The 25978-nt window shown below is 34.9% G+C and overlaps 1 pseudogene; it reads right to left on the bottom strand.

The window, feature by feature from the left end:
• Positions 1-227: 227 nt before the first annotated feature.
• Positions 228-2018, bottom strand: LOC112426086 (TAR DNA-binding protein 43 pseudogene; annotated as a pseudogene).
• Between the last annotated feature and the right edge of the window lie 23960 nt (positions 2019-25978).

Below are 25978 nucleotides of genomic sequence, written 5' to 3'. Positions count from 1 at the left end.
GCCTCCCAAAGTGCTGGGATTACAGGCATGAGCCACCACGCCCGGCCAGCTCTTCCTCTTTTTTTTTTTAAAGAAAAATGTTAAAAATACTGCTGAATATACTCCACATTGGACAAACCAAATTTGAAAGTTTTTAGTACACATGTATTTTATGTATACTTACCATGAGTTTAGAAAAATTTGTAATCCCACCATTCTATCCCAACAAACCATAACCCCCATGTCTGCATTTTTCAGCCAGAAGGCTTAGAATCCATGCTTGAGCTAAAGTCTCAATTAAAACCGCTCCCTGACCCTGTAGTTCATTCCACCCTCCATGTTCTACCTTGGTTGTTTCTCAGGTCTGCTCCACTCCCACTACAGTTACCAAACCTCTCTGATTCCCAAAGATACCTGGATTACCACCAAATCTTCCACCTCTTTCTGTCTACTGATATTGTGCTTACACTTGCATTGGATATATGTATGCTGATTCCCTTAATAATCAACTCCTCTCCACAAAGAGACTGCACAAGCTAATCATCTGCAATGTAAGAAAGGCAAAGTTCCTGAGTGGTTTGGGAATGAAGACATCTATCACTTCTGTGCAATGACAAAAGAAATGCTGAAGCTTATCAGAATTCATCTTCTCTGTACAACACCTAACAAACATATTTTTGCTTCTCAAAATCTCATTCAGAGTTTGCTTAGAATTAGGAAGCGTACAGCCACATCATCATCTATCTGTCTTATGTTGCTGTGGCATTCTTTCACCTGGGTTTCATATTTTATAAAATGAACAAAGCCAAATCCCTTTGAATAGCCAGTTCTGAGATCCTTCTTGACCTACACCATAAGAATTTCTCTGAAGGTACTGCAATATTCTTTCAGATCCTGTTCAGTTGTTTTCCATGGGAAACCCACACTGTTAAAGCAGATGTTTTCGGGACTGCTCTTTTCACTTTTATGGCTAATGAAATATCTGTCTTATCCCTTTTTCTGTAGTTATCTACAGAATAGTTGACAACATATACCAAATTTCCCCAGCCAGCATTGGGGGCATGCAGAATTCCTTCTACCAGCAGACACCCCTAATACCCTGGGACACTGGAATCCTGTAGGGAAGCCCACATGCCCCTGGAAACTGAACTGCAACCGTGGGCAGCAGCACTGTTCCATCATCTTCCGATGGTATTTCAATGGGCTCATAATTCTTATCTCTGGTTACCTGAATACATGTACATATTTTTTTATTTTTCTGCTAGGCCACTGCTAGGAAGCCCAGTAGGGTCACTGAAGCAGCTATAGATCCAAGAGAAGCCCAGCTACTCCTTCTTTCTCACAAAACGGCCCATAAAAATTTTGAACCATGTTCCCTCCTGCCCTTCCTTACCAACCCATACTCATATACCTCAGAAGCATACCATATGGAATCTTCTGGTTCCAACTTTTTTAACCAAGCCTAAAATTTGGAATATTCATTCATTCATGTTATGAAGTGTATCAAAAATGTGTATCTTTTTAGCAAATAAAATAGTCAATTGTCTGAATCTACCACATATTTTCATCTCCTCTCATGTTGTATAATATAATACTTATTTGGATACATTACATTCAAAGACATATTTTAAGTTCAGTGTAACACTTTTACTTTTAAAGAATATCCCAGTAAACACCTTGAATTGAATACAGTTAAGTTGTGTGAAGGTTCTCTTAAAAGAATGGTGGTATATACACTATTCAGAAAGTAATAGATTATTTTATTCTTGAAACAAATAAAAGATTGTACTTAACACTATATTCTTTAATGTTATATTTTATTCACAGTGTGACTTCATATTAAGAATTTCTCTACTCAAATTAAGAAGCAAATTAATTTATGTTAACATTAAAAATGCATCAATATTTTATTTTGTTAAAGGAAAATTCACTAACATAACAGCCAAAGCAGGTGAATTGTTCCATGATTGACACATTTTTGTACTAATCAGATTATCATTGGGTCATTCAGCACCTCTCACTTTCAAGCTTACCTGCATACTTCCATGAAGGCACCTGAGGAATTTCATATTGGGAATACTTTGGATAGTTTTATCAGAAAAAAAGTATTAAGCTGTGTACTCTTATTTGTTTACTATTTTCACTCATTTGCTTATCAGTTTTCTGCATATTGCCTCACACAATTTGATGCAAAATTGCTAAGTGGTGAGTTGTGCTTCTCTGTCTTTTAATGTCTGCTTAAATCCTTTTAAAGGGATTTGGTTACTATCTTTGCTGAATTATTTCTGCTAAAATCATACTTTCAGATTGCTAAATAGGACTTTTTCTACTTGGATTTTTCTCTCTCTCTCTCTCTGTGTGTGTGTGTGTGTGTATGTATGTGTGTGTTTAGGCAAATCATATGTAATAATTTATATTTAGTCTTTCTAATAAAATTTCACTTGTCTTTTTAAAAAACTCTTTCTACAGGAAAATAAATCAAGTATTGAGCTGTGTCCAGTTAAGTACAAGAAGTCCCATTCTCCATCAAAGTTTCTAATTCTATGTTTTACTTCTACCTTCTCTTTGACAAGGGTAGATGATTTTAAATTATGAACTTATTATTATTCATATAATTAACAATATTATAATATAATCTATGTAGTCAAAGTCTTTTGGATATTTGGTGGCTATGCATATTATTTGAGTGGATACTTTACTTTTAAACTCTTTCATTGAGGTATGATTGAAATCCAAAAAGCCATACAGCCATACATATTTAGTTTATACAACTTGATGAGTCCACAGATAAGTGTAAACCTATGAAACCATGGCCCAAATCGATGCCATAAACATATCTATCATCTGTTTACACCCTGTTTATTTATTGTTATTATTATTTTGTGTGTGATTAGAATACTTAAGATCCACAGTCTTAGTAATCTTTATATATACAATACAATATTGTTAACTATAGACACTATGCTTCATAGTAGACCTTTAGGATTTATTCATCTTGCATAAGTGAAACGTTGTACTCTTTTTGTAATATTACCCTATTTCCTTCTCCTTCCACCTCCTTCCACCCTCTGGCAGTCACCTTTCTATTATATCCATCTATTTGTTTGAGTATTTCAAAGTTATCATAGAAGTGGCATCATATGGTGTTTGTTTTACCATTACTGGTTTATTTTACTTAGCATGATGTCTTGAAGTTCATCCATGTTGTCACAAATGGCAGGAATTCCTGCATTTATAATGCTGAAAAATATTCCACTGTACATATATTCCAAATTTTCTGTATCCATACTTCTGCCATGAACATTTATGTTGCTTCCATATCTTTTTTATGTAAATAATGCTACAATTAATATGGGAGTACAGATACCTCTTTGAGATTCTGGTTTTAGTTTCCTTGAATACATACCCAGAAGCAGAATTGTTAGATCATATGGTAGTTCTATTTTTAATTTTTTGAGGAACTCCATACTCTTTTCCACAGAAGTTTCAACATTTTATATTTCCAACGACAGTGTAAATGGTTTGACTTTCTTCATATCTTTGATAACACTATTTTGATAACAGCTATTCTAATGAGTGTGAGATGAGAGCTCGTTGTGCTATTGATTTACATTTCCCCAGTGATTAGTGATAGGGAGCATCTTTTTATAACTGTTGGTCATTCTATATCTTCTATGAAGTAATATCTATTCAAGCCCTTTGCCCATTTTTAAACCAGGTTGTTTGTTTGTATTCTATTAAGCTGTAGAGAAGTGTCTTACATATTTTGACTGTTAATCCTTTATCAAACATATGGTTTGCAAATATTTTTTTCCCATTTCATGTTTTTCTTTTTCTGCTGTTGATTGTTTCCTTTGCTGTAGGGAAGCTTTTTAGTTTGATATATCCCCACTCATCTATTTTTGCTTTTATTGCTTGTGCTTTTGGTGTCATATTCATAAATCATTGTAGGGCCAATGTTAAGAAGTTTTTCCCTTGTGTTTTCTTCTAGGAGTTTTATGTTTAAGTCTTTAATCCATTTTTAGTTAAATTTTATGTACAGTGTAAGATAGCAGTTCAGTTTTATTCTTTTGCATGCAAATATCCACTTTTCCCAACAACATTTATTGAAGAGACTATCTTTACCTTTTGTGTATCCTTGGTACCCTGACCAAAGATTAGTTTACCATATGTGTGTGTTTAATTCTGAGCCCTCTATTCTGTTCCATTACTATGTGCCTGTCTTTCTGTATTTATGCCAGTATTATTCTGTTTTAATTGCTGATGCTCACTCTCTCATAGTACAGGAAATCCTAGCCAAAATAAATAGACAATAAAAGAAATAAAATGCATCCAAATAAGCAAGAAAAACTAAATTATTTATGTTTGCAGATGACAAGATTTTATACGTAGAAAATATTAAAGATGCACACACGCACACACACACACAAACCTGTTAGAACTAATAAATGATTTCCATAAACTTATGGGAAACAAATTCAACATATGAAAATCAGTTGCATTTCTGTACAATATCAGTGAGCATCCAAAAAGAAAATTAAGAAAAATTTCCACTTACAATAAAATAATATTGTAAAAATTATTACAAAATCATTCTTAGAAATGTTTACCAATGCCCCAAAACATTTCTATTTCCCTCTGAAATCTTGGGGATTATTCATGAACTTTAGGCTTACCAAGGCCAACCCTTCCATCTATTCACCATCCTTATGACTATGAAAGCCATTGAGATGATAGAAGCATAGAAGCTGGAGAAAGAAACCATGAGTTAGCTCTTGTATTAGTATAGATAGACCATTATAAAATCAATACCTAATATTCAGAAATTTTATGAAATAGAAATATCTCACTTAAGCCTCAGTCCCATACAGTTTAGAGAGTTTTCAGGACATAGCCACTTAGTGATCTTGACTCCTTTTCTCATGTGATTATTTCACTTGTGGAGCCTCCTCCTTCTATGTGTTTAACCTGCAGATAGGAAGAGTATTTAGGGACGAGCACTACAGACTACTTTGGGGCCCAGAAATGCCATATATTACTTCCCATATTCTTTGGGACAGAACTTAGTCACATGATATTCTGATACAAATGTATCTAGTAACAGAAAAGCTTCAGCACCTTATTATTGGGGAAGATGGTAACAAAAATCTTTAGATTTTCTACACATAGCATGAAACTACATAAAGTCATATTTTTATAGCCCTTTAATGTGTCAAAAGTAAATGTTTAACCCTGACTGTCCAAATAGTATGAATATTAAAGTACATAAATCCCTTTTTCATGGTTAAATGCTTCCATTGATATTTGATAGATAAGGTTCGTATAAGTTACATAAATTATCTGTTAGCACAGACATAGGTCTGAAGCCAGAGTTCAAATGTTTGAATCGATTCAATGCTTTGAAGGCATTTTTCTCCCTCATCAAGCCACTAAGACAATATACCACTTTTCTGACTCCATCATTTAAAATAAAATATGCCAATAAGAAAAGTAAAATTTTGGGGGGGCAGAGGCAAGATGGCTGAATAGAAACAGCTCTGGACTGCAGCTCCCAGCAAGACCAATACAGAAAGCAGACAATTTCTGCATTTCCAACTGAGGTACCCAGTTCATCTCATTGGGACTGGTTAAGCAGTGGGTGCAACCCACGGAAAGTGAGCAGAAGCAGGGTGGGCTGTCACTTCACCTGGGAAGTGCAGGGTGCCAGAGGACTTCCCTACCCAAGCCAAGGGAAGCAGTGAGAGACTGCACTACCCACCCACGGTACTACACTTTTCCCACGGATTTTTGCAATCCACAGATCAGGGGATTCCCTCGTGAGCCTACACCACCAGGGCCCTGGGTTTCAGTCACAAAAAACTGGGTGACTGGGTAGGGACTGAGTTGCGTAGTTTTTTCCATACTCCAGCAATGCCTGAAACTGCAGTGAGACAGAAGAACAATTTACTTCCCTGGAGAGGGAGCTGAAGCCAGGGAACCAAGTGGTCTTGCTCAGTGGGTTTCACTCCCATGGAGCCCAGCAAGCTAAGAACAACTGGCTTGAAATTCTCACTGCTAGCAAAAGAATCTGGAGTGGGTCTGGGAGGATCGAGCTTGGTGTGTGGGGAGGGTGGTCTGCCATTACTGTGGCTTTAGTAGATGTTTTTCCTCTGACAGTTCTAAGGAGACTGGGAGGTTTGGAATTGGCAGAATTCACCACAGTGCAGCAAAGTGACTGTGGCCAGACTGTTCCACTAGATTTGTCTTCACTGGGCAGGGCATTTCTGCAGAAAACCTGGCAGCTCCAGTCGGAGCTCTCACAGACAAAGCTCTCATCTCCCTGGGACAGAGCACCTGGCAGGAGGGACAACTGCAGTCTCAGGTTCAGTGAACTTCATCTTTCCTGTCTGCCAGCTCTGAAGAGAGCAGCCGATGCTGAGAAGAGGGATTCTCCCAGCACAGTGCACTGGCTCTGCTAAGGGACAGACTGCTTCCTTAAGCAAGTCCTCGATCCCTGTGCCTCCTGACTGGGAGAGACATCCCAACAGGGGTTGACAGACATCTCATACAGGAGAGCTCCAGCTGGCACCAGGCTGCAACAAGAAGAGCCAACTATCCTAACTATCCTTTGTCCTCTGGGACAAAGCTTCCATAGGAAGGAGCAGGGAGCAATCTTTGCTGTCCTGCAGCCTTCACTGGTGATACCCAGGCAAAAAGGGTCTGGGTGGACCCAGCAAACTGCAGCAGACCTGCAGGAGAGGGACCTGACTGTTAGAAGTAAAACTAACAAAAGAAAAGCAACAACAACAACAACAACATCAACAAAAAACACTCCCCCCCAAAAAAAAATTCTATACAAATGTTATCAGCCTCAAAGATCAAAAGTAGATCAATCCATGAAGATGAGGAAAACCCAATGCAAAAATGGTGAAAATTCCAAAAACCAGAATGACTCTCCTCCTCCAAATGATGGCAAAACTTCTCCAACATGGCCACAAAACTGGACAGAGAATGAGACAGACAAATTGACAGAAGTAGGTTTCAGAAAATGAGTAATATCAAACTCCCTGGAGCTAAAGGAGCATGTTCTAACTCAATGTAAAGAAACTAAGAAACTCGATAAAAGGTTACAGGAGTTGCTATCTAGAAAAACCAGTTTAGAGAGGAACACAAGTGACCTGATGAAGCTAAAAAACACAGCAAGATAACTTTGTGATGCAAACACAAGTATCAATAGGCGAATTGATCAAGAGGAAGAAAGGATATCAGAGTTTGAAGATCACCTTGCTGAAATAAGGCATGCAGACAAGATTAGAGAAAAAAGAATGAAAACGAGCAAACAAAGCCTCCAAGAAATATAGGATTATGTAAAATGACCAAATCTGTGATTGCTTGGCATATCTGAAAGAGATGAGAAGAATGGAACCAGGTTGGAAAACAGACTTTAGGATATTATCTAGGAGAACTTCCCCAACCATGCAAGACAGGCCAACATTCAAATTCAGGAAATACAGAGAACACAACAAAGATACTCTATGAGAAAATCAACCAGAAGATATTCCAGTATGGAAGTGGAGGAAAAAATGTTAAGGGCAGCCAGAAAGAAAGGCCAGGTCACCTACAAAGGGAAGCCCATCAGAGTAACAGTGGATCTTTCAGGAGAAACATTACAAGTCAGAAGAGAGTGGGGGCCAACATTCAACATTCTTTTTTTTATTATTATTATGATACTTTAAGTTCTAGGGTACATGTGCACAACATGCAGGTTTGTTACATATGTATACATGTGCCATGTTGGTGTGCTGCACCCATTAATTCATCATTTACATTAGGTATATCTCCTAATGCTATCCGTACCCCCTCCCCCCTCCCCACAATAGGCCCCGATGTGTGATGTTCCCCTTCCTGTGTCCAAGTGATCTCATTGTTCAGTTCCCACCTATGAGTGAGAACATGCGATGTTTGATTTTCTGTTCTTGCAATAGTTTGCTGAGAATGGTGGTTTCCAGCTGCATCCATGTCCCTACAAAAGACACAAACTCATCCTTTTTTATGGCTGCATAGTATTCCATGGTGTATATGTGCCACATTTTCTTAATCCAGTCTGTCACTGATGGACATTTGGGTTGATTCCAAGTCTTTGCTATTGTGAATAGTGCTTCAATAAATGTACGTGTGCATGTGTCTTTATAGCAGCATGATTTATAATCTTTTGGGTATATACCCAGTAATGGGATGGCTGGGTCAAATGGTATTTCTAGTTCTAGATCCTTGAGGAATTGCCACACTGTTTTCCACAATGGTTGAACTAGTTTACAGTCCCACCAACAGTGTAAAAGTGTTCCTATTTCTCCACATCCTCTCCAGCACCTGTTGTTTCCTGATTTTTTAATGATTGCCATTCTAACTGGTGTGAGATGGTGTCTCATTGTGGTTTTGATTTGCATTTCTATGATCTGCATTTCTCTGATGGTGATTAAAGAAAATAAATTTCTTAAAGAAAATAATTTTCAGCCTAGAATTTCATATACAGACAAACTAAGCTTCATAAGCAAAAGAGAAATAAATTCCTTTCCAGACAAGCAAATGCTAAGGGATTTCATCACCACCAAGCCTGCCTTGTAAGAGCTCCTGAAGGAAGCACTAAATATGGAAAGGAAAAACCAGTATCAGCCACTGTAAAAACACACCAAAATATGAAGACAAATGACTCTACAAAGACCAACGACACTATATCAGCTAGTGTGCAAAATAACCAACTATCATCATGATGATGGGATCAATTTTGCACATAACAATATTAACCTTTAAAGTAAATGGGATAAATGCCCCAATTAAATGATGCAGACTGGCAAATTGGATAAAGAGTCAAGATCCACTGGTATGCTGTATTCAGGAGACCCATCTCACATGCAAAGACACACATACACTCAAAATAAAGTGATGGAGAAAAATTTACCAAGCAAATGGAAAGCCAAAAAAAAAAAAAAAAAAAAAAAAAAAAAGCAGGAGTGACAATGCTAGTCTAATTAAACAGATTTTAAACCAACAAACACAAAAAGGACAAAGAAGGGCATTACATAATGGTAAAGGGATCGGTGCAACAAGAAGAGCTAACTATCCTAAATATATATGCACCCAATACAGGAGCACCCAGATGCATAAAACAAGTTCTTAGAGACCTACAAAGAGACTTAGACTCCCATTCAATAATAATGACAGACTTTAATAACCTCCTGTCAATATTAGATAGATCGATGAGACAGAAAATTAACAAGGATATTCAGAACTGGAACTCAGCTATGGATCAATTGGATTTAATAGACATCTATAGAAATCTCCATGCCAAATCAACAGAATATGCATTCTTCTCAGTGCCACATAGCACTTATTATAAAATGAACCACAGAATTGAAAGTAAAATACTCCTCAGCAAGTGCAAAAGAATCGAAATCATAGCAAACAGGCAGACCATGGTGTACTCAAATTAGAACTCAAGATTAAGCAACTCACTCAAAAATACATAACGACATGGAAATTGAACAACCTGCTCCTGAATGACTCCTGGGTAAATAACGAAATTAAGGCAGAAATCAAGAAGTTCTTTGAAACCAATGAGAACAAAGAGACAAGATACTACTGTGACACAGTTAAAGCAATGCTAAGAGTGAAATTTATAGCACGGAATGCCCATGTCAGAACGCTGGAAAGATCTCAAATCAACACTTTAATATCACAATTAAAAGAGCTAAAGAAGCAGGAGCAAAGAAATTCAAAAGCTAGGAAAGATAAGAAATAACTAAGATCAGAACAGAACTGAAAGAGAAAAAGACACAAAAAACCCTTAAAATAATCAATGAATCTAGGAGTGTTTTTTTTTTTTTTTTAAATAACAAAATAGACCACTAGCAAGACTAATAAAGAAGAAAAGAGATAAGAATCAAATAGACATAATAAAAGTAAAAAAGGGAATATCACCTCTGACCCCACAGAAAAACAAATTACCATCAGAGAATACTATAAACACATTTATGTAAATAAACTGGAACATCTAGAAGAAATGGCTAAATTTCCAGACACATATACCCTCCCAAGACTAAACCAGGAAGAAGGAGAATCTCTGAATAGACCAATAGCAATTTCTGAAATTGAGGCAGTAATGAAAACACATCAACTAAAAAGACCCCAAGGCCAGAGTAGCTAGTACCATTCCTACTGAAACTATTCCAAACAATTGAAAAGGAGGGACTCCTCCCTAACTCATTTCAGGAACCCAGCATCATCCTGATACCAAAACTTGGCAGAGACACAACAACAACAACACCAAAATTCAGGCCAATATCCCTGATGAACATCAATGCAAATATCCTCAACAAAATACTGACAAACTGAATTCAGCAGCATATCAAAAAGTTTGTCCACCACGATCAAGTTGGCATCATCCCTGGGATGCAAGACTAGTTTAGTATCGAAAATCACAAACATAATCCATCACATAAACAGTAACAGTGACAAAAAAACCACGATTATCTCAATAAATGCAAAAAACAAAAAACAAACAAACAAACAAACAAACAAAGCCTCTGATAAAATTCAACATCCTTTCATGTTAAAAACTCTCAATAAACTAGGTATTGATGGAACACATCTCAAAATAATAAGAGCTATTTATGACAAACCCATAACTAATATCACACTGAATGGGCAAAAGCTGGAAGCATTCCTTTTGAAAACAGGCCCAAGACAAGGATGCCATCTCTCATCACTCTTATTCAACATAATATTGGAAATTCTGGCTAAGACAATCAGGTAAGAGAAAGAAATAAAGGGCATTTGAATAGGAAGATAGGAAGTCAAATTGTCTCTATTTGCAGATTACATGATTCTATAGTTAGAAAGCACCATGGTCTCAATTGTCTCAGCCCCAAAACTCCTTAAGCTGATAAGTAACTTCAGGAACATCTCAGGATACAAAATCAATGTGCAAAAATTACAAGCATTCCTATACACCAGCACTCGACAAGAAGAGAGTCAAATCATGAATGAACTCCCATTCACAATTGCTACAAAGAGAATAAAATATCTAGAAATATAGCTTACAAGAGATGTGAAGAACCTCTTCAAGGAGAACTACAAACCACTGCTTAATGAAACAAGAGAGGAGACAAACAAATGGAAAAACATTCTGTCCTCATGGATAGGAAGAATCAATGTAATGAAAATGGCCATACTGCCCAAAGTATCTTATAGATTCAATGCTATTTCCATCAAACTACCATTGACTTTCTTCATAGAGTTAGAAAAAATTCTTCAAATTTCATACGGAACCAAAAAAGAGCCAAGGCAATTCTAAGCAAAAAAAAACAAAAACAAAAAAAAACAAAAAAAACAAACCTGGAGGCATCACATTACCTGACTTCAAACTACACTATAAGGCTACAGTAACCAAAACAGCATGGTAACAGTACCAAAACAGACATATAAACCAATATCTGTTTTCGTACCACTACCATGGTACAAAACAGAGATCTCAGAAATAACACCACACATCTGCAAATATCTGATCTTTGACAAAGCTGACAAAAATAAGCAATGGGGAAAGTATTCCTTATTTAATAAATGGTGCTAGGAAAATTGTCTATCCATATGAAGAAAAAAAAAATTGACCCCTTCTGCTGACCTTATACAAAAATTAACTCAAGATGGATTAAAGACTTAAATGTAAAACTCAAAACCATAAAAACCCTAGAAGAAAACCTAGGCAGTACCATTTAGGGCATAGGCATGAGCATAGACCTTATGAAGAAAACACCAAAAGCAACTACAATAAAAGCCAAAACTGACAAATGGGATCTAATTAAACTAAAGAGCTTCTGCACAACAAAAGAAACTAGCACTAGAGTCAACAGGCAACCTACAGAATGGGTGAAAAATTTTTCAAGCTACCCAGCTGACAAAGGTCTAACATTCGGAATCTACAAGGACCTAAACAAATTTACAAGAAAATAGCAAACAACCCCATGAAAAAGTGGGCAAAGCATAGGAACAGACACTTCTTAAAAGAAGACATTTATATGGCCAAGAAACGTATGGACAAAAGTTCATCATCATCGATCATTAGAGAAATGCAAATCAAAACCACAATGAGATACCATCTCACGCCAGTCAGAATGGTGATTATTAAAAAGTCAAGAAACAATAGATGCCAGGGAGGCTGTGGAGAGATAGGAATGCTTTTACACTGTTGGTGGGAGTATAAATTAGTTCAACCATTGTGGAAGAAGTGTGACGATTCCTCAAGGATCTAGAACTAGAAATACCATTTGACCCAGCAATCCCATTACTGGGTATATACTCAAAGGATTATAAATCATTCTACTATAAAGACACTTGCACATGTATGTTTATTGCGCACTATTTACAATAGCTAAGGCATAGAACCAACCCAAATGCCCATCAACGATACACTGGATAAAGAAAATATAGTACATATACACCATGGAATACTATGCAGCCATAAAACAGAATGAGATTATGTACCTTGCAGGGGCATGGATGAAGCTGGAAACCATCACCCTCAGCAAACTAACACAGGAACAGAAAACACTGAACATTCTCACTCATAGTGGGAGTTGAACAATAAAAACACACACAGGCTGGGGAACAGTACACACCGGGGCCTGTTAGGGGTTAGAGAACAAGGGGAGGGAAAGCATTAGGACAAATACCTAATACATGTGGGACATAAAACCTAGATGATGGTTTGATAGGTGCATCTAACCACCTTGGCACATATATATCTTTGTAACAAAACCACACATTCTGTACCTATATTCCAGATCTTAAAGTAAAATTTAAAAAAAAGGCCGGGTGCAGTGGCTCACACCTGTAGTTCCAGCACTCTTGGAGGCTGAGGTGGGCAAATCAGCCTGACCAACATGGAGAAACCCTGTCTCTACTAGAAATACAAAATCAGTCGGACTTGGTGGCGCATGCTTGTAATCCCAGCTACTCAGAGGCTGAGGTAGGAGAATCACTTGAACCCAGGAGGCAGAGGTTGCAGTGAGCCAAGATCATGCCACTGCATTCCAGTCTGGGCAACAAGAGCAAAACTCTGTCTCAAAAAAAAAAAAAAAAAAAAAAAAATTAAAGAAAAAGCTTAAAAAGGTAGCAAACAAAATTTATTAACATATTCAATGTTATCCATTTTATCAGTTAAAACTTACAATATTTTAAATCATAATCGTATTAATTTTAGACAGACTTCTGACTTGATGGATGATGTTGTTTTGGTGATTTTTAATAGATAATTTGAAGTACCTCTTAGTGAAGAAATTGAAGAAGAAACTCACTAAATGACATAACCAAGCTATTTAATGCTACTTTATATTGTTGCCTAGATTGTTCTAAATTCTATGAATTATGAAAATTAGTACTGGTACCAATAAAATAAGTATAATTTTAAGTATAATTTAAATTTTAGCTTTCTCGTATATTTTATAAAATTACAATTGCTATGATCACTGAATGTGCCATTCATATAAATGTATCTTGGGCTGAAAACACCACAAAGAAACTCATTATTTGCCTTATATATATCTTAAAATGTGGAAATGTCTTTTTCACAAAGGTTTTAATAACTATTTCCTCCCTAGAGATCTCTTCTACTATTGAACTACACAAATTCAATGTTTGCACATCAGTTACTTCAGCTGAGTTTCATGCCAGGCATTTGTTTAGTTTCTACCTAGAAATTATATTTTCACTGTTTTGTAAATTGTTAAATACTGTATTCAATGATCTTTATGTATTTTGATATTTTAGCAGCCTCGTCTCAGGTAAGGTCCACGTTCTAAAATGGATTAAAATCATTTTTTTTTCTGGGTAAAGAAAGGCCCCTTTTTTTCAGATTTTAATCTTAAATATTTAACTTTGAAAAAACAAAACAAAACAAAACAACAACAACAACAAAAACACCCTTTACTGTCTGTAATTTCCAGAGGTAAAAGCTTTAATTCTATACTGTAGGTCACATTGGAAGGACACTCTGTACTTGAATTTGATAGCAATAAAATGATATTCCTTGGGAAATTTAATTAAAAAGTTGAGATTATAAAGAACTTAATGACATTTCTCATCAAAATATTTCAAATCACTTTTAACTCATTAATTCTCATAGCACTCGTGGGATGTCATTATGCACTCAGGAATATTCTGCATTTGAGCTCTGTTCATGGTCATTTGTAAGATCTTTTTATCTACCATAAAGTAAATGTTTGTGACTGTACAATTAATTTAATTTACATCCATATATTATTTTTCTGATATGTGTATGATGCTGTGTTAATTTGAAGAAAGGACATGGAACCAAAAATAAAACAAATTTGTGACATTTCTGGTCTTTAGATTTAGACCTTGCACCGACTCATCAACTCTCACATGTCATGTCTGTGTTTTATTATTTTTTGAAGGAATAGATACTAAAGATAATGAATTTGGCATTTATAAGGAAAATAAAATGTCTAGATCCTGGTAACTGAATGGGACGGAAACTGTGGTGATAGCAAATCCCAGGAAGGCCCATGTTCAAATATATCCCTTTTATATTCTGGCAACAGAAATCTTATCAGATTAGTAAGCTGTCAATAAACAATGACACCATGGGTGACTCTTTGGCCCTTTACAATTAAAGGCCTTTACAATATAAACTTAATACAATTACTTTATTTGGTTTTGAAATAACACCACATTCATGGAGTAGAGTGGGCTGAAGTAATCAATATTGATTTAATGATTGACTGAAGTCTGTAATAATTTCTTGATAGTTCAAATAATACAAAGACTTATTTTGGAGCTAGATGGGCAATCAATTGGGGGAATAAAAATAACTGGAAAAACACAGATGAGGAGAAGTATATTAAAAATATTGAGCCGGGCGCGGTGGCTCAAGCCTGTAATCCCAGCACTTTGGGAGGCCGAGACGGGTGGATCACAAGGTCAGGAGATCGAGACCATCCTGGCTAACCCGGTGAAACCCCGTCTCTACTAAAAAATACAAAAAACTAGCCGGGCAAGGTGGCGGGCGCCTGTAATCCCAGCTACTTGGAGGCTGAGGCAGGAGAATGGCGTAAACCCAGGAGACGGAGCTTGCAGTGAGCTGAGATCCAGCCACTGCATTCCAGCCTGGGCGACACAGTGAGACTCCGTCTCAAAAAAAAAAAAAAAATATTGAAAGTATCAACCCTTTGCTTCACGCAACATTTTACGTGGAGTCTTGGTAAAGGTTAGGACACTACTGAAATCTACAGCATGTACTGTGAACTTTTAAAAATCCATTAGTTTAGAATGTAGCAGAATTTAAGCTTCTCCAGTTTAAATAAGTCTATAATCCAGGCTAGCTCGATACAACTTCTTTAGTACTGTCCATAGTCTTGCCGGCCAATCCTCATCCTTTCTTCTCAGAGATGAGGATATAGAACAACTAACATAACAGCTAACAATTTAAGTACAATGAATATAAGGGAGTACGGCAAACAACTTGGTCTTCTTGGGTAGGTAGTATTACTATTTCTACCCACTGTACATATGAACAAAATAAGTCTTATAAAGGTTATTTAACATTTTCTTGATCACATCAGTAGTGAGAGCTAGATTTAGAATTCGAAGATTGTCTCATTTTAGATTTGTCATCTCCTGTGATTCTCCAACTGTGTTTCATGAACCCAGCAGGATCATCAGTATACATATCTTTAGGGATTTTGTAAATTCTTCATGAAATGTTTAAATTTTGTGAGGCTTTTCAGTAATTATATAGATGTACATATAAATTTTAGATCATCTGGGTAACCACTTCAAAAGGGAAAACTACTACTTCGGGTCAATATGCATGTTCATCTAGACTTCGGGTCAATATTCATTTCATCTAAAATCTATTTAGCATCAAGTACTCTGATGTTTATTGGGAAGAAATATTGTAGAGGAGGAAAAAAAGGTGAATGTAATCCACAAGTGTTCATCTAAATATGTAAGTAAAGTTGCACATTGTATTATAATGAAATAGATCACCGTTAAGGAAGAATTCAATGACAATGTAACATGCCAAACTTGGAAGAACATTTAGTTTCAGTTAATACCACACTACAGCTCTCAGTTACAGCTCTGTTTGAGAGTTGTAATACCTTATATATCACATTATACTGATAAAAATGATTTGAAATTCTTTGCTTTTAGATTTGTTTTGTGTGTGTCTATATGTATATATTATATATGAACATATTTTTATATATGAATGAAATATATATAGTTGAATGAGAGCAAAAATGTCATTACATTTAATTTTATCTGATGTAATAAAGTGATTAACAATAAAAGTTAAAGATTTTTGAAAAAATCTAAACATTATTCAAAGTTTAGATGCACTCATCTGTAAAGTCCAGCTTCAGATACATTCTCCAATTTTCTACATTTGCTTTATTAGTATTATTTTTTGATTCAGACATAATTCATCTTCATAGCTGCTAGAAATTTTCTTAAAATGTAACCCAATAACTGATGTGAAGTTACATGAAGGCAGCAAAATTTTAAAATCCAATAAATAATGAAGGAAATAATGACATCAAAAGCATGTTATTAATATCATTTTTTGACATAAAACTCTTCTAGAGTAAGACTTCTGGCAATGTTTTAAAATAGATAAAATGAAATTGCTGTGTGTGTGGTATAATACATCTGCCTGCAAGGAGCTCATTTAAATGTAGTTTATTTCTACTAAAAATGCAAACATTCAAATAAGGCAGTATAATGAGATGTATGAGCTGTCTCATAGTTAATATATGTATGATTAAGAAATTTTTTTTTTTTTTTTTTTTTTTTTTTGAGACGGAGTCTCGCTTTGTCGCCCAGGCTGGAGTGCAGTGGCTGGATCTCAGCTCACTGCAAGCTCCGCCTCCCGGGTTTACGCCATTCTCCTGCCTCAGCCTCCCGAGTAGCTGGGACTACAGGCGCCCACCACCTCGCCCAGCTAGTTTTTTGTATTTTTAGTAGAGACGGGGTTTCACCATATTAGCCAGGATGGTCTTGATCTCCTGACCTCGTGATCCGCCCATCTCGGCCTCCCAAAGTGCTGGAAATTATTTTTGAGAGCATACTCTACATTCCTAGTTCTATTTCTTCACATTCACTTCTATTTTCTGCTCTTGAGTCTAACTTTTCCCTCAACCCTCTAGTAAAATGGTGCTCATTAATACATTCTCTAATACATTTGATACTGCATTCTTAATAGGCTATTTTATGTACTTATTGACTTCTGCATATCATTTCATCCACTTTACTATACTTTTTGTCACATTCCATGACCCTAAACCCTTCCAGTATTCTTGAGATATCTCAAAAAGTCCATCTAAGTCTTATTCATGGGTCCATTATCTTTTACATAGCCCTTGAACACTGATATTTTTCCTAAGGTTTGATTATTAGTTCTCTGTATAAAATCTATAGTAAACCTCACCTATAACCAATGTTCCAGCTACTATCCTTATTCCAAAATCCATTGCCCCTACCTATTGACACCTTCTCAACTACATTTAGATATTTAGAGACACTTCTAACTATACAAATACAAAAATGAATTTCATCTCTGTCTCTTAGTATTTATTCTTCTTTGGTATTTCCTGTTTTATAAATGGCTTGACACTCATTTATTAATTTATAATCATGGCAGTCATCCGAGATTTCTCTTTATCAATTTATCTCATCTACTTATTGTCTAGTCATTTACTGTATCCTGTGGAATCAATATCTTTAATATGTCTTAAGCATATTTCACCAACTTCAATTTTATTTTTTGAGATGGAGTTTTGCTCTGTCACCCAGGCTGGAGTGATGTGATGCTATCTCAGCTCACTGCAGCCTCTGCCTCCTGGGTTCAAGCGATTCTCCTGCCTCAGCCTCCTGTGTAGCTGTGATTACAGGCACCCACCACCACGCCCAGCTAGTTTTTGTATTTTTAGTAGAGGCAGGGTTTCACCATGTTGGCCAGGCTGTTGTTGAACTCCTGACCTCAGGCGATCCCCCTGCCTCTGCCTCACAAAGCACTGGGATTACACGCGTGAGCCACCATGCCCAGTCTTCAATTACATTTTCACTATTCTTGTTTCTGTCTCTAATGATTTCTTACATGGCATCTGTCTGGCAACTCTTTAATTTTTCCTTCATAGTCTATGAGAACAAATTTTCTACAATGCATATTAGACCGTGTAGCATGATTATTGAAGATATTTTAATGCTTTGCTATACTTTCGTGCTACAGTTTAAATTCCTTAACTTATTTCAGGAGGCATCTCATGATATAATTATTTCCTACCATTCAACCCTCAAGTGCACCCCTATCAACAACACTTCTTTGTGCATCTAGAGAGATTTAACTGTAGTTTTAGTGAGGGCTCATGATTTTATTTTAAGTGTGTCTCTCGTCTTGGAACGTTTTTCTTCCCTTGTCCACCATAAATATTTGTGAGATTATACTTCACCTATCACTGAAAATGAAGCTCAAACACCACCTTCTACTATCTATCATCTATCTATCTATCTATCTATCTATCTATCTATCTATCTATCTATCTATCTATCTATTTTTTTCTTTTCCTGTGCAGAGAAAAAGGCATTCGGCTTATGCAATGCCAATACGTAATGTGTTTTTCTTTATCTCCCTCTTCTATAAAGAAGAGTATTCTAAGTAAATACTAACTAAGCAAGCATCCTCACTGCTGGAGGTGAGCATATGTTAATTCTGGCCAATAAGTTGCAATCAGAAATCATATAGGGAGAATTTCCTTCAGGAATATCAAGATAAAACCTCAGGTACAAAAAGCCCTTTACCTTTTATTAAAAAAAAATTTTTTTTGAACATGGAACAGGACATGGTACCTAGAGAAGCAGCAGTGGTCAATTTATGACTATGAACCAAGAAGCAAAAGAAAAAAAAATCCTCGAAATAATGTTTCCCCAGATAAGATATTATTGAGATCCAAAATTATTGCCAGAATCACCATTAGTAGCCATTTAGTTTAAATCATCACTAGTCAAGATTTGTTACTTGCAGGGTAATGAATTCCTAATATACTATTACAGTTTTATATATTTGTCTTATCTCCTAAAACACCCCGCTCATGCCTTCCGTTACACTTTAGCAAACTTCATTGTTATATATTGTATCAGTTGATTTGTCTATATTCTCAGCTTTATCTGTGGAGGTGAAGAACAAAGTTTTGCCTCTCAGGTACTTGATCTTGCATGTGGAACCACTGGTACTCAATAAAAGTTTGTTACTTAAAATGAATACTTATTCGTATTCATTCAATATGCAAATAGATAAATTAAATATGCTGCATGTCTTGAGTGAAAAACTACTAATCCTCAAAGATAATCACAAACTCTATAGAAAAATTCTTAATTTTAATGGACTGTGTGTAACTTTTACTCTTTTGCTTGTGTTACCTTCTCAAGACCCAGCCGAGCATACTTACTCTTCTCTGTGCAGAATGAATATTAGGATTCATCTTTATGGGAAGGGCTTTATACTTACGAAATGTCCCAGTAGCATGAAAACCTGTAAGATAAATTCCTCTATTAACAGAGGTTGTCAGGAAGAGTAAAATTAGTACTAATCCTTAATTCATGGCTTACAATTTATTATGTTTTTCTTCTCACTGCTTATTTTAAATCTTATTTCATAGCAATAAACATCTTTTTTATTATTTTAGTATAAATCCTTAAATGTATATTCATCATAAAAATATGTAATTATGGTTTATGAGGGAATGTACTTAGAATTTATACCAACTTTATAAAATCTACTCTACCTTAAATAATAAGGCTCTTATTTCTTCTAACTTTTTACACTGAAAGCTTCTTTTCTTACCAAATGTTTATATTGTAGGGTGTATATATCAATTGTTACTTTTGATGGGAGCATAGATTTACATTGTGTTGAATCAAACTCAATTATACTTTACTTAGACATTCAAGGAGGTTGCTTATCATTCCACTAACTCATGTAGAACTGAAATGAATATCCTTGAATAAAATATCTTTAGAGCTTCTTGTGAAAGTTTCATTGACATGTTAATTAAAGAGTGGGATTTCTGAGTTTCAGTACATTCACAAGTTAATTTAATGGTCTGCCAGATTGCTCTCTAGAATGGCTGTACAAATTTGCCTTGCCTTCATTCTTCCCGTGAATTCTTTTTTTTTTCAATTTTCTCAACAAAATTTCCAACTTACCTTTTCGCTTTTCCAAATTGTTGAATTAAAGAACATCTACTTCTTTTAACATATATTTTATTTAATAGATATTAAATTTTAGAGCAATTTTAAGTTCACAGAAAAATTTAATGGAATGTACAGAGAGTTCTCATAAACCCCCTGCCCACATGTACAGCCTCTCTCACTATTGACATCCCATGCCACAGTGTTACATTTGGTAACAACTTATAACCTTTAATTGCCACATCATTATCACCCAAAATGTATGGTTTACATTTGGGTTCACTCTTGGTGTTGTATATTCTTTGGGTATTGATAGATGTATAATGACATGTGTCTAACAATATAGTATCATACAAAACTGTGTCATTGCCCTTAACATTTTGTGTTCTGCTTATTCATCCCTTCCTTTTCCCTAACTGCTAACATCTGATCTTTTTACTGTTGCCATAGTTCTGCTATTTGCAGCACGTCCTATTTTTGGAATCCTACAGTATACAGCCTTTCCAGACTGACTTATTTTACTTAGTCATTTAAGGTTTCTCCATGCCTTTTCATGGCTTGATAGGTTATTTCTTTTTAATGCCGAATAATAGTTTATTGACTGGATGTACCACATTTTATGTATATATTCTCATAATGAGGAACACTGTGGTAACATCCAAGTTTGGGGAATTTTGAAAACTGTTATAAACTTCTATGTATGGGTTGTCATATGAACCCAACTTTTCAGCACTTTTGGATAAATACCAGGAGTGTGATAATTGGATTGTATGGTAAGAGTGTGTTTAGTGTTTAGTTTTTTAAGAAATTTCCAAACTGCCTTACAAGGTGGTCATATAATTTTACATTTCCATCAACATTGAGTGAGTTTCTTTTGCTCCACATCTTCACCAGCATTTGATGTTGTGTTTGTGTTTTTTTATTTTGACCCCGCTAATAGATGTTTAGTGGAATTTCATGTTTTCATTTGCAATTTCCTAATTCCATATAATACAGTATGTCTTTTTATATGCTTATTTGCTTCTGTATCTCTTCTTTAATAAGATGTTTATTCAGATATTTTGCCAATTTTTTAATTGGGTTGTTCATTTGCTTATTTTTGGGTTTTAAGTGTTTTTTTTTTTTAATGTATGATAGGTGATGTTTTATTATCAGGTGTGACTTGTGAAAAATATTTTCTCACAGTTTGTGGCTTGCTTGATCAAGCTCTTTACCACATAAAAAATTTTAAATCCTTAATTCATTTAACTTATCAGTTATTTCTTTCATGGATTTTGGATTTGGTATTGTATCTAAAAAGTCATTATCATATCCAAGTTCTTCTAGAATTGCTTCTACGTTATCTTCTAGGAATGTTATAGTTTTGAATTTTACTTTTAGATTGGTGATCTATTTTTACTTCATTTTTGAAAAGAGAATATAGACTGATTTTTTTTTTTTTTGCATCATATGTCTAATTAAGTTTCAGCACCATTTGTTGAAAGACTGTTTTCTCCAATGTATTAACTCTGTTCTTTGCAACAGTCAATTGACCATATTTTCACAGATCTATTTCTGAGCTTTCTATTCTATTCCTTTGATCTGTTCATGTATTCTTTCCCAATATACTGTTCTGAATACTGTAGCATCATAATAAGGCTTAAAGTTGGATAGTGTCAGTCATCCAACTTTATTCTTATTTATCAATATTTTATTGGCACTTTTGTGTCTTTTGCATCTCCATATAAACTTAAAAGTAAGTTTGCTGATTATTACAAAATAACTTTCTGGTATTCTGATTGGGTTCACACTGAATCCCTATATCAACTTGGGAAGAACAGGTATCTTGACAATAATGTCTCCTGTCCATGAACATGGAATATCCCTTCATTTATTTAGCCTTTTTTGATTTCTTATATTAGAGTTTTACAGTTTTTCTCATGTAGATCTACCAGATATTTTGTTAGATTTATACCTAAGTGTATCTTTTATGGGAATACTAATGCAAATGGTATTGTGTTTTTAATTTCAAAATCACTTCATTTATTGTTGAGCTATAGGAAAGCTACTGGCTTTTGTATACTAAACTGTACTTTGTAACTCTGCTATGGTGACTTATTATCCCCAGGATTTTTTTGTCATTGTTGATTTTTTTTGGAGTTCTTACATAGATGATAATGTCATCTGCAGATAAAGACAGTTTTCTTCTTTTTACTTTCCGATAGAAGCACTTTCTTTTTTTCTTGCTTTATTACATAACAAGGACTTCCTGAACAATATGAAAAGCAGTCATAAAAGGTGACATTCTTGCCTTGTTTCTGATCTTAGTAAGAAAGTTTTGAGCTTCTTATCATTAAGTAGGCTGTTAGCTATAGACTTTAAAAATTTTTATTTACAAAAATAAGGGAGCTCACTTCTATTCCTAGTTTACAGAGGCTTTTTATCATAAATGAGGATTCTGTCAAATGTTGTCAAATGATTTTTCTGCATCTGTTGATATGACCTTGTAAGTTTTTTTCCTTTGCCTATTGACATAATTGGTTTTTACATATTGAACCAGACTTGCATACATGGGATATCCCCCACTTAGTTGTGGTGTATAATTTATTTTATACATTGTGGCATTTGATTTGATAACACTTTATTAAGGATTTTTGCATTGGTGTTCATGAGTGATACTCATCTACAGTTTTATTGTAATGTCTTTGTCTATTTTGGCTATTAGAAAAATGCTATACTGATAAAATGAGTTAGGGAGTATTTCCTCTGCTACTAGCTTCTGGAAGAACTATAGATAACTGGAATAATTTCTTCCTTAAATATTTGGTAGACTTTACCAGCAAAGTAATATGGAACTGATGCTTTCTGTGTTGGAAGATTATTCATTCAATTAATTTAATATAGATAGGCTTACTTTTTGTGTTTGTGAGTTTGTTGGGTTGTGTCTTTCTTGAAATTGGTCTATTTCATGTAGGTTATAAAATTTGTAAATTTTTCTTTATTACCCCTCTGGTGTTAATAAAATCTGTAGTGATGCTTTATTTTTCATTTTTGATACCGTGTCTTCTGTATTTTGTTGTTAGCTTTGATATAAGCTTATAACTTTTTGATTTTTTAAAAACACCACTTTTTTGGGTTCAATTGATTATCTCTTTGTAATTACATTGATTTCTGTTTGAATTTTATTTATTATTTGTTTTCTTACAGTAACTTGAATCTAATTTCTTCTACTTTTTTCTCATTTCCTGTTTGAAGCTTCAAGTATTGATTTATATATATTCTTCTTCTTCTTTTTTTTTTTTAATATGCATCCAATGCTATTAATTTTCCTCTAAGGGCAGCTCTGGCTGCATTCCTCAGTATTTGATAAGCTGCAGTTTCATTTCCATCCAGTTCAAAATACTCTAAATTTTTTATTAATTTTTAAAAATTTAACCCATGTATTGTTTAGATGTATGCTGTTAAATCTCTTAAAAATTTGAAGATTTTTCCAATCATTTTTCTGTTATTGATCTATGTAGTTCAGTTCTATTCTGGTCTGAGAACAGATATTGTGTGATTTCTATTTTTGTAAATGTAGTTATTGTTAAAAAGCTTTATTTTCTGGCCCAGAAAGAGGCCTATCTTTGCCCGTCTCTCCTTTTCACGTTTTTCTGCCTGCTTTATACTTGCTAGAAGCTGATTAGAATGTGAACACCAGATTAAGGGTGGACCTGTCTTTCCCAGCCCACTGAATCTTTTTTGGCAACACCCACAGACACACACCCAGGGTTAATACTTGTATTTCTCAATCCTATCAAGTTGACACTCAGTATTAACCGTCACACTCAGTATAATGGCTAAAACTAAAAAAGCTGATGATACCATGTGTTACCAATGATATGAAGCAAATATAATTCATATGCATTGATAATGAGAATTATGGGAATGCAAAATGGTACAACTTTGGAAAACAGTATGGCAGTGCCTCATAAAATTAAACATTAATTTACCATATGGACCTGAAATCTCATTCTTTTGTATTTAGCCAAGAGAAGAGAAAACATATGTCCATACAAAGAGGTTTATGTATGAGTATCTTTATCATTAATAACAATAACCCAAATTAGAAGCAACTCCAATGTCTAACGAGAGATAAATTAGTAAATTGTTGCATATCTACTCTTTAGAATAGTGCTCAGTAATAAAAAAATGAACGAAACATACATGCAAATGACATGGGTCTTTCTAGAAGAGAGTATGCTAATTGAAAAAAGAAAAATGCAGTTTATATACTGTATAATTCCATTTACATTAGATTCTAGGAAAAAAATACAATAATAACAGAAAGCAAATTGTTGGTTGCCCAAAATCTGAAAAGTGAAAAGGAGCATAGGAACATTTGTTAGGATGAGGGGATTTTTATATTTGATTTTAGGTGGGGTAACATAATTATAGAAAATTACCAAAATGTATTAACCTGTATACTTAAAAGTAATGAATTCTACTATATGTAAATAATACCTTATAATATAAGAAGGAAAATGAAGACAAAATTAAGATTTTTTTTTTTCTGGACATAGAGTAGCAGTGTGAATTTCTTTCTAGCACATCTTCAGTGAAAGATATGCTAAAAATCAGTTTTTCAGGCTAATGACAGCTATAACCAGATGAAAGCACAAATCTACAAGATGAGCATCAGACACTGTATATATCTACATATACATTTTAAAAGTCTTTATCATTATTTTAATTTAATGCAAAAGTATTGTGTACCATATGTAGAAGTACAAATATGATAAGACAACCACAGAGGATTCTTAAAAATATATATTGTTATCACCATTGTCAAAAGGTTTTTAATTAACTCAAGGTAATTTAACAGATTTAAGGCCAGTCTCAGATGTTACATAAGGAGCAGTGATATTATCAGATATTTGTGGGAGGGAAAGAAGAATATTTCTACTTGCACTCTAAAAGTCCCTGTCTCAAGTCAGGTCCTGTGTAAAGCAGAACGTTAAGTCTTGATCGTTATCATAATTATTGTTTTGGATTATGAATGAATGAAACATACATACAAAAGACATGGGTCTTTCTAGAAGAGAGTATGCTAATTGAAAAAAAGAAAAACGCAAAATTTATACACGGTACAATTCCATTTACATTAGAGCCTAGGAAAAAAAATAGAATAATAACAGAAAGCAAATTGGTGGTTGGGGCAGAAAGATAATATGAGCCAAGATGAAATAGAAACAGTTCCATGGAATGATAAAAGATGACCACGTGAGCCGTGAAGAGAAATGTATTGAAGTTTACAAGGAGAAACCACACTGTGGTGAAATCTAGATAAGGGTGAAAGAAGGGACACTGGCTAAGCTCTTTCCTTTCCTTCATTTCCCATTTTCAAAGTTAACCCTAGGGCAGAGCAAACTCTACTACAATACATTTGATAATGACATTGCATCATCAAAACCTCTATGGCTGCTCAAGAGTATAGATGAGAGTCCCCAGAAAACAGAAGCTGAGAAGGAAATTTGTGTTCAGGACATTTATTTGGTAGTGCTCTCAGGAACAATTATGAAAGAGGAAGTAGAAGAACTATGCAATTACAACAGAATACTCAGCCCAGCTATAGTGCCATTCACAAGTTTCCTATGTGGAGGCCTATCTACAACCTCTTTTTGAACTGTTTTTGGGTTGTATTGTAGTTTCAGGTAGATTCAGTGCACTGTGGATTCAAATATTTTCAGCGTAGGAGCAGGGTTTTCCCTCCAGCAGATCTTGAGACCTGAGCACT

This window comes from Macaca nemestrina, chromosome 5 (genome assembly GCF_043159975.1).
Source record: "Macaca nemestrina isolate mMacNem1 chromosome 5, mMacNem.hap1, whole genome shotgun sequence".
Classification (NCBI taxonomy): domain Eukaryota; kingdom Metazoa; phylum Chordata; class Mammalia; order Primates; family Cercopithecidae; genus Macaca; species Macaca nemestrina.
This window is presented reverse-complemented; position numbering and strand designations above follow the sequence as displayed.